Consider the following 10,275-nt stretch of genomic DNA (forward strand, 5'->3'; position numbering starts at 1 on the left):
AATGGGATGTACTTATACTTAGTGGCGTGTACAAATCTGATTTCAAAGCTATTTTAAGTGCTTAAAGCTATAGCTGTATTCTTTGTGAAAACACTACGGGGCGAAACAATTATTTGATTTCAAGTAGTAGATGTTGTAGATGTTTCTGGGATGTGAATCTACAGCACGCAGCATTTTTTTTTTCACTAGGCATCAGTAGTATTTTGTCGTGGATGATAACATACCGGTTAAAATTAGCCTACTGGATTGTGTAACTCACGTCGCAGTTTGACACACACAAGATGTCAAAATACATAGGGTCATGACACAGGCAATGTGCTGAAACTTGTTTCAAGTGATCTCCAAGGAGACAGTTGGGAAAATGCGGGCTAACTGTGTCTACTCATCAACGGTTGCATGAGCTTGTAGTGCATTTGCTTGCCTTTGCCTGTGAAAATTCTCTCCACATTTTTTTTACATACAGAGTGAGACATAAAAGCGAAACCCACATGTCGGGACTATTGTTTTATTGAAGTTCTGCATGTAGCACTTTGAATTTCAAACACAACCACCGTTTTAAAGCTCTGTCCACAGATCACAAAACAGGTATGCGCTTTTTCAGCAAAACAAAAACAATTCACATACATCCATATATGATTCGTTTTCGTTTTGCTGAAAGAACACTTACCTTCTTGTAATCCGTGGACAGAACTTTAAAACGGTGGTTGTGTTTAAAATTCCGTAACTTGAAAAGCACATAAGTGATTTGAATGATTCTTGTACTAAAAAAATGCCTATGAATTGGGCTTTTGTATTCTAGATTTGGAAAGGGCTACATACAGAACTTCACTAAAACAACGGTCCCGACATTTGGGTATATATATTGTAAATGTGGGGAAATGTAGACAGTTTTTCTTTTGCTAATTGAATGAGATTGTTACACACACAAAAAACCTTTATTTTTTAATTTAAGGACGGCTGAAGTATAACAAGTGTAATTACTCAGATATGTATAATACAAACGACATTAGTTGCATGCAATTTTCAAACAAATTAGCACCATTAGTGTAAGAAAATAAGAACACTGGGATAATGTCTCTTTAGAAGTTAGCAGCAATTATTTTCTACCAAAATGAGAATATGAGTGAAGGGAAAAAGTAGCTTGATGTGGCATTCACATCAGGTGTCCAAAATCACATCCGAAAAATTGAAATTTTCATGTTGTTGATATTATCAATATTGCAAGGGTAAATGTTGATGGGTAATTAATTTGGACGAGCTTCATACTCCATCCGAACCACACCACCATCCTAGTTTAATTTGAAGTATATTAACCAAATAGAGCCAGATTTTGTTATTAGAGTTTTTTTGTCGTGCAGAAAACAAATTATTATGCAGTGCCAAGATTAACATTGTCGCGTATTAGATAAAAACATTAAAAGTGGTGAACGCGCATAATCATGTGTAAGGGTTCCATTCGGCGTATTTGTATTTTGGAGTACCCATATGTATCCTTATTCCAAAAAAAGTGTATTTTAGTAAGAAGAAACAAAGTGAACAAACTTACTTTCGCCCTTATTAGTGTATATGTGTGAATGATAAGCACAGCCCTTGTTAACTAACCCCGCACACCAGAGGGCATACACAAGCTCGAATTCCTCAATATTCAACACTTTCAACTCCCTATTGCCGGAGCTACCTATGTTTGACCTCCTAGTCACAATCCCTAGGGGATGTTTAGGAGGAAACTAACCAAGTACCAAGTACCGAGCGTATATGGAACTTAAAGCTCGGCATTTCAATAGATTATGACTGCCTAAAATAGACAGACTAGTGCAAAATTAACACTGTCTGGTTCCAAAGCTTTATTTTGTTGTGGCCACTCGTCAGGATCAGATTTCATTAACGATCATGTACAATTTAATATCGACATGTAAATAGCGGATTTATGTGGACAGCAGTTGCCAGACCAGTTTGATTAGAGGAAGGAGGGTGCGATAACTGAAAACAACATTAATTGCCTACCGACTACTCGGTCCTGGAGACTGACTGTTAATTTTTGTCAAGTCATCCGACCACCGACATATCGAAGAGCGAAGGGCTGGATACCACATGACCAATGGGGGCGCTGTTTGAAGCGAACTGGGTTGGGCTTTTCTCGGCACCTTAATATTGTCAATGATGTGAAAGACCAACATGAAACTATTTGATCGACAACGAAGAAATTGGGTGATGTCACCTCCATTCTCCACTCGACGTCCCTCACTGGCAAGCAACGATTTTACTTGTCACAGCATGAATAGACCAAGTGAACATGTGAAGCGCAAATACTTTCAGTTAATTTGTGCAAACAACGCCCTCAATCAAAATATGCGAAAAGAGTTCACATTCTGGTCAACACGTACCGACCGCCCTCATGTGACGGCGATGTAGACAGGCATGTTCTTTGAACTCCAATCTCACATTAACATAATTGGTGACCTGGGTCAACATTTCCATGTCCATAGGAATTTACTCTCTTTGATTATGGCGATGAGTCACCAACAATACCTTTGTGTTTCCCTCCAACACATTCAGGGGCGGATCCATATTGGATCCAGCTGCATGGTTTGACTGCCTAGAGGGGATTTAGCAGACATTTGCTGTATTTTACTAAAATATTTTACTATTTTTGGCGGCCCAAGAGTGGAGTTAGCCCCCGCCTTCTCCCTGATCACCACAGACAATTTATTGTAAAAAAAAAAAATATAAAAAATAATAAGGACCATAACCCCTGTGAACTTGTACAGGGAAGTATTTATGGATTCTCATCCTTGCATATTTCAATGAAGAATATTGCACTCACAACTTACCAAAGACAAGCAGATGCGGGAAAAATGTTCATAACTGAAGACAAAAACACCTAAGCTCATATCTAACAAAACATGAAATGAGCCGTTTAACTGTGTAATGATAGCGATATGGTAACTGGGACAAAGAGCAATCAACCTCAATCTCAGGCTCACATTTTTCATTTGATTTTTTTTTCTTCTTCATTAAAAACGATTGTCGTTTTTTTTTTATCTCCTGTGTAAAGTATGGTATTTGTCACGGTAGCACGTCAACACACACTGACGAATAATTTTCCTTGTTTTAGCAGTCGATACTATATGTACTTCAAGACAGGCGTATAGATACCGTGTGTAAACTGACGACAGAAAGCAAACATGAACCAGAGGAAGAGACCTTTAGCTCAAATAACCTGACGAAATCGAAACTTTGAAGCAAAGCAAACTTTCGGATGGTTTCCATTTACATGAGGAGTTGAAGCATTATTTATACTGCTATGAGGAAACGATGAATTTAATGCACATGATACACAATTAGCCTTATCGTGTGGCAATATTCAAGACAACTCTTATACGAATTGAGTTCCGTGTACGGTCTTCCTGAATCTTTGATAAACATTTTAGCTTTCATGTTGTTCCACTTACTATTAAATGTACCCATGCAGACAATTGTACGGGGTGAACATAATTTTTAAAATCACTTTAGTCATGGAAATATAGGCCTATTAGATATATGAACTCTAAGGACTCCATTAAATACTAGTTTTCCCAAACTGATAATAATATACATCAGAGAACATTGCTATACCCCTCCCCCTTCTAATATCCAAGATCTTCTGAACATTATGTGACTCAAGTTCAACACAGCCAACGCAAGGGCCCCGCAATATGAATAAAGTTATTATTCTTATTCAAAATATCCCTTTATTGCCTTACAAGCGCAGGCTGGGTCATTCCTGTATTACAGTCTCAATCGTTCTACAACAGCAAGGCCGTCAAGCCCCGCCCCTCCTCATTCTGGCATCCTAGATCCGACGACGATTTCATGCAAAGTCTTAGTAAGCCAATTCGGTATTCAGATTGCGCATGCGTTAAATAATCAACATTCTGGATAAATGTAACTAAACAACTGCAAGACAATGAAGCTTTGCCTTCAGTTTCAAAAATTAATTTTGGTTAGTGTCATACACTTTATTTTAACAATGTTTGAAGCAAGCAGCGCCCATTTGTACATATACATCGTCAGACGTCTTCCCTAATGACCTTTGATCTAACTACTTCATTAAGCTTTAAATTATTCATGAATACACCAAATTGGCGAATTTGGTGTCAACATAAGCCTACCCCTCAAAAATGATATCAAATAGTTTGCGTTTAAAACATGAAACAGGTGCATGCAGCGAACCTCACGAACTACGTACTGCACTGCGAAGGGAAAATAGTTTTCTGTAAACCTTATTTTGGCCTGGTTTCCCTCTGTTGGTTTCACTACAAAGAAAAACACTCAAAGAGTTCAGTGAACTATAGAGCCTCGTGTTCAAATACCAACGCGTTAGTAATATTAGAAGTATTATTTCCACCAGGAAATAAATAAGTCGAGCTAAATATTCACCATACACGAACAACCGCTTGGAATAAAAGGACAATATTATATTAACCGCACAATACCGTGCAAAGGTTACCGTAAGTTGAACTCTACTGACGGCGGTTGCATTATTTCCTACGCACAAGTTAATCGAAACGGGTCCCACACAGGGATCGTCACAACTTCCTGGATCCTTCTACAGTACTGATCGCAATAATCGCCCATGAGAAAAGGAAACATCCACTTGTAGATCAGGACATGGCGTCATCGTGCATGTGCCGCCTAAGAGACGCCGTACTGCTGGCCTTGTTCTTGTGTGTCGTTTTACTCCACAAAAAAGGTAAGATTTAAAGTGAATTTAGTCCGTCAAAATGGCTACCCGGAAATAAACTTGTCATATTGCAATATTAATATTTTTATGATGAAGGCCATTTCAACCCTATGGCAACTGTGCCACTGCTCGGAATTTTCGCTTGACTCGGTCGTGATCGGTGGGGTTCGAACGACGCATGCACGCCAAATTCGTTATAAGCCCATTTTTGGCCCTCAAATCTCTGATGAAAATAATGAATTGTCAAATACATAATTCAATATTCAAGTACTTTCAATGGTGGCTATATATTATATTTAAGCCCCAGGCATGTTTGTGTGCACGTACAGATTCATAGCGGCTTCAGCATTGGTCGTAGATTGTTTATTAAAACAAAATTCATTTTAATTAACCCACACAACTCCGTTTTGGGTTTCAAAAAGGCCAACAATCGCAGCAGGGTGGCTACTGGTCTACCTACAAAAGAAACACGGAAATAAATCCTGTTAAATATGTCAATCTGTTCGGTGTATATACACAATTACACATGCATGGACGATAATGGAATCAGTCTGTTATACAGGTTGTGATTTTTGTAATTGATAACCTGATTCTTCCCCGAAGTCTGTCTTCCAATTCCAGAATTATTCATGTACAGCACTCCACCTACAATGCACAAATTACTTTGTGATTTATGATGCAACCTGTGAAACCTTCAAAAAATAAGCTGATCATTTTAATACTGAGGTTTTCCTTTTTGTACTACACCTCAGCCCTACTGAGTAGTTTTCAAGGCCTGGTTTTACCTTTTAAATTTAAACAACCATAAAATCGAGCATTGTACTTAAAAACTTGATAGAGGTTATTGTTGCGTTTAGTTTTGAAACTCTGTATTTATGGACCATTCTCTTAAAGCTATAGTCCATCATTTGCAGCCATCTGAAAAGTAACTGGCGTATTTATTGTTGAAAAACATATTGGTTGAAAGATAGTGGACTAAACTCCCTGTGAAATTATTCTTTCTGGCAAGCTGTCATTTTGAAGAAACCAGCAAAAGAAGGCCTTTCCAACGGTGCGTCTTAAGACGCACTGTAGGAAAATGTTTAATTAGTAGTTTTGTTATTCGGCGAAGAGCGCGCAAGCATTGGCACGACACACATGCGCGCGGTTGCTATAATTCGTCGGATCATCAGTGCGCGACATCGTGTATAGCTGAAATTCAAAACAATTCAAAACATGATTCAGCAACTTTTGATTTGAAATTGAGATCCTATAAAAAGTAGCCTAAAATGCTGTTTTTCTCGGAATATACAGCTGAAGCTGAGTTGAAACTTCATCAGGTTAGTTGTTCAGTATCCTTTATTCGATTTTGAACACTTGTGTTGCTTCAAACGAACAAAATGCACAAATTGCAAATTGCAAAATCTTTAAAATCTCATTGTTTACAATTTGAGTTTTTATTATCATTTTTTACACAAAAGCTTATGCCTGTGCATCTAGCGACGCGTGGTCACGATTCGTTCAGTATATTGAACACACCGAATTAAGTGTCAACGTGGGCCTACCCCTAAAAAAATGATATCAAATAGTTTGCATTTACGTTTTGGCCTGGTTTCCTGCTGTTGGTTACACGGAAAGAAACACCCTAAAAGACTTCAGTGAATTATTGGGCCTCGTGTTACAATACAAACGCGTTAGTAATATTATTTCAATGTTTCATTGGTTGAACGTTCACATTCCTCACGTATGCATGCGCAATGGGCTCCGTGCGCGAACAAAAGAGGGCGCGTTTTTGAGCTCCGTGGACGGGGGACACAGCGTGCGCGTACTGTACTGTACTGGTTCGTACGCAAAGTACGCACGACTTCCTGAGTGTGCAAAAGCTATAGCAACCGCGTCTTCGCGTGAGCGTCAGGCGTCGTCGGCGCGCGAATACAGGAGGGAGTCTGCATGGTTGATAATTACCCGAGGCGAAGCCGACGGTCATTACCACCTTTCCAGACTCCTACTGAACTTAAAGAGAGGTTATAAGAGTCATTTGGTGTAAATGTCCACGCTCGATTTTTTTTTAAACTTTCTGGGATGAAAGGACTTTGGAGCAAGTAACCAAAATACGGGCCATTTGGCCATTTTGGGGCAATTTTGAGACTGCGTTATTTTCAAAGGTCATCAAGCCAAACTGCGAAGTAAAGTCACAAAAGTAACTATATCACGACAAAGTATTATCCTTACCCTTACAAGAAAAAAAAGAAACACTTCTTAAAATCTCCTCTATATTATTGTTAGGACCTATAATACAGCATGTTTTTGCAACTAGCAAAATTGCATTTTTTTACCCCATTTTGCACTTGCCTGGACACTCAGAATAATTTCCCTTCGGCTATGGTTGGTTCAGACATTGATCTTTTCATATTTGTGAGAACATTTTGGGTTAATGTTTAGCCTATATGCAGTAGCGCTCCAAAAATGTTAAATTTCACAAAAACCTTTAAAAGTGTATTTTCAGTGTTTTCCTTTGTTTTGAGTAATAACTTGTATAATTGTTATTGTTCATGAATCTAGCACATTTCTCACAAACAGAATCAGATTGTTTATCTTTTTAAGACAATTGGATGAATAGTAGCTCGTGTACCCCCCCCCCCACACACACACACACACACACACACCTGGTTAAGCCCCGCCCAATCCCCCTGTGCCACCGAATTTTGAACTGTATGTTGCATAACGAAACAAATGTAAATAAATAATATGCAAGTGAACACTTAAGAAATAACATACTTCCTTTTCAAAGCATCCCCTTCCCCCATCCCCGGGGGCATTGCTTGGGGTTGAGGGTGGGGTGTGACCACCCACCAATAACTTTGCATTGTTGGTAAAATCATTGTCACATGGGCAAAACTCATGTGTTTGCAAGCCGCAATGAATAATAAAGGCCGTATCCATTGTCCTCTGATTGAAATACACCATTATTCAAATGAGAAAATGTCCAGTCCTTCCCTCCCAGATAGGCCCCGCCCCTTCCCTTGCCACCAAATTCAGATTTTGATTTCCGCATGTATTTGCCCTATTAATATTGTTAATAGGTATCAATTTGCAAGTGAATTTGCAACAGGTGTACCCGTCTCACAGCCCACCCCCTGCCATCCCTCTTCCTACCCCAGTGCTCATTATGAGCAACAACCCCTCCCCCTCCCAAAGAACTGTACAGAATATGTATTATTGTTAAGGTTACATATTGCCTTGCGGAAAGTCCACATATTGATATGCACTATGTAAGTTTGGCTATTTTTTTTGTCAACGTGGGAGTGATATGGAATATCTGGAAAGTGCGGGGGTGTAATATTAAAACATGTACATGGTACATATACACAATACTGTAATTGTTTTAACTTAACAAAATTGCATTTATTTTATTATTTTCAATACAGAGAAGTGATTTGGCGATTACGAGAGCAAATAACTCATATTTTTATATTAAAATACATGTACCTTAAAAAAACTATAGTGAAAACTCAAAAAGGCATCTATTTTGATTGATTGAATGGCCCTACGTGTAAATATGGTCAGATAAAGCATATAATTATAAAGTCGAATATAGTACTATTGTGGGTGCTCCTATGCCCTCTAAAATCGTAATTTCGTAATCAGCATGACATTTTGAGTCTCTTCCAAACTGTCATCACTAGTCAACATGGCCACACTAATATAAAGGAGATTTTTCAGAAGTTATTCTATTTTTTTCTTGTACGGGTAAGGATGATACTTTGTCGTGTTATAGTTACTTTTGTGACATTACTTCGCAGTTTGGCTTGATGACCTTTGAAAATAACGCAAAAAATGAATTTTTGCAGCCTCAAAATTGCCCAAATATGGCCAAAACACATAATGGCCGGTAACCATGGCAACGGGCAAAATACAATTTCGAAAAGTCTATTTTGGTTACTTGCTCCCTAAGTCCTTTTATCCCACAAGGTTTAAAAATTTCGAATTTTTTTTTGAGCGTGAACACTTATATGAAGTATTTACATGAAATTACTCATAATTCCTCCCGAACACACATTTATTCCCTTAATAGTTGACAAAACAATTTTCATTTTATTAACAAAAGGCCAACAACGCACCAAGTTAAATACAGTAGAAGAAACACAGATATAAATCGTGTTTATCTAAATCAGTTGGTTGTGGACAAGTTGAAGAATTATAGTACACAATTTGGAATTAATGAAATAGCCCTGTTATTTTTGGGTAGCTTACGGATAAACCTGATTCTTCCCCGAAATCTATCTTCCGATTGAGGAAATGTTATGATGCATCATGTGAAAACCATCCGCATAAAATCATGTTGAACATTGTAAACAGACTCAGTTTTTCTTTTAATACCCCTCACAAGCAGGGCTTATAGGTAGTGACAGATGTCACTATTTTGACAATTAGTACAGTAATTATTCCGATTAAACACAATATTGCTATCACTTTGTAAAATGTTTAGAATGTGTAACATCAATGTTCAATTGCTAAACACGATCCATCCATTCTCCAACATGTTAGTACTTAAACACCTTAACAAGCTGATAGCAAGGACATGTTTAGCAAAGTGTTTAATTGCTAAACGCGGTTTTTGTAGAGTAGAAAACATCACACTGTAAAAACTGTGTTTAGCAATTAAACACTTTTCTAAACACTTTTTCGCTATCAGTTTGTAAACATGTTTACATACTAATCATGTTTAGAGTGAGGATGGATAGTGTTTAGCAATTGAACATTGATGTTAAGGAATTGAACACATAATGTTTAGCATCTAAACATGTTTACAAAGTGATAGCAAAATTGTGTTTAATTGTGTTTAACACAGTTTTTAGAGTCCAGTCACTGATGGGGGGGGGGGGGGTAGGGGCTGGGCCTGGGGGTTGGTGTAGTCTACTTTGGAAATCAATAATGCCAGCAACCGCCAGTAAAGGTGAATTTGCCTCACAGCTCTGTGATTCACAATGAATTCAAAACAAAAGCTGGGAATGGAAGGTATTATTTTATAAGGGTTTAATGTCAAAATGTCCTGCTTGTGCCATGATCTATATGCTATTAATATTATTCTCAATAACTTGTACACGCTGTGCAGAAGTGGAGGAGAACTTCTACTTGTCAAGGAATCATTCAAAATGTGTAAAACTTAAGAAATTAACTTGTGACGTTCTAAACACCTGAAAAAGGGGGACTATGGCAAGTCTCTCCACAAAATGATATTTCAATTCTACGGTGGAAAAAAATCTGAAACAAAAAAGTCACATACTCGTTTACACAGTACAACACATTTGATTGACAGGCGCCTGCAATCATTCATAATTATGTTCAATATTCTAGAAGAACATGACTTTAAAATAAGTTCATCGTTTGATGGTGTACTGCCACTTTGATAATGTCTAAATGATGAAAATTTGGCTTTACGAAACCGCCTTTTCTTGATTGTAAGGTTTAAAGTGCATTCTAATATAAAGTGAAAATATGAACACTGTTTAATAACAATTTTCTACACAGGTCTGGCCCTCGATCTGCGGAACAAGCCGACTGATCAGAGA

The sequence above is a fragment of the Patiria miniata genome, unplaced genomic scaffold (genome assembly GCF_015706575.1).
Source record: "Patiria miniata isolate m_02_andy unplaced genomic scaffold, ASM1570657v1 HiC_scaffold_3, whole genome shotgun sequence".
NCBI lineage: Eukaryota > Metazoa > Echinodermata > Asteroidea > Valvatida > Asterinidae > Patiria > Patiria miniata.